Genomic DNA, 811 nt, shown 5'->3' with positions numbered 1-811 from the left:
TCTAAATTCGGTTTTCTTTGTTCGTGTGTGTAAATAAATTCTGATTTGTGAAAACCAAGTGGGTTGAGCATCCACCTTGCTTCTGGAATATTCACCTCACATCTGTTTAAAACAGCTAGAAAAGTTAGGGTCTGGGGCTATCTTCTTAAAATGTATTGAGGGGGTCTGGCCTGGTCCATAACAGTCTGCACAAAGATCTGGGACTTGGCCACCATCAGTCATTAGCTTGAGATGCTCATAATTGGGGATCAGTCTGAATGCTGCCCAGGAAATGGATATTGGTCGGTCCTGTAGGGCCAGAAGAAGCAGTCATGGAGTTCTTGACTGATAACATTCAGAGTCTGGTCAGTCATGTCTCGGGGCTGCTCATTGAAATCAATCAATCAACTACAGCAAATACATCCCTGGAGATCAGTGTGTTGCTCACTAAGGATGGTGCAAGGGATTAATTACGAGTCATGGGGAGATCACTGCTAAAAAGGTAGGGGAAAGGAGACAAGGTTAACTCTCCCCTTGATAAAGATGGAAAGGCTCTAGTGGCCTTAAAACACAGAGGTGTTAAAGCATTGCTACCTACTTAATGGCATCCAACTATGTTTATGTTGCTCGAAACGTCGAATTCTCTATTCCTGAGATGCTGCCTGGCCTGCTGTGCTTTGACCAGCAACACATTTGCAGCTGTGATCTCCAGCATCTGCAGACCTCATTTTTTACTCCAACTATGTTTAAGTCACTTCCTTGTTAGTGTAGTGATTATTGTCCCCACCTACAATTTGGGAGATTGGGATTCAATTCCCAAATGGGAAGATTA

At 43.5% G+C, this 811-nt stretch overlaps 1 non-coding gene across 1 annotated transcript; it reads left to right on the top strand.

Moving 5' to 3' along the window:
• The first annotated feature begins 478 nt into the window (after positions 1 to 478).
• On the top strand, positions 479 to 603 carry LOC132818465 (U6atac minor spliceosomal RNA). Its single transcript, XR_009644999.1, has one exon. It is a non-coding gene; the product is annotated as a U6atac minor spliceosomal RNA (small nuclear RNA).
• Positions 604 to 811: the final 208 nt, after the last annotated feature.

This window comes from Hemiscyllium ocellatum, chromosome 8 (genome assembly GCF_020745735.1).
Source record: "Hemiscyllium ocellatum isolate sHemOce1 chromosome 8, sHemOce1.pat.X.cur, whole genome shotgun sequence".
Taxonomy (NCBI): domain Eukaryota; kingdom Metazoa; phylum Chordata; class Chondrichthyes; order Orectolobiformes; family Hemiscylliidae; genus Hemiscyllium; species Hemiscyllium ocellatum.
Note: the sequence above shows the minus strand (reverse complement) of the source record. Positions and strands in the feature narration are given on the sequence as shown.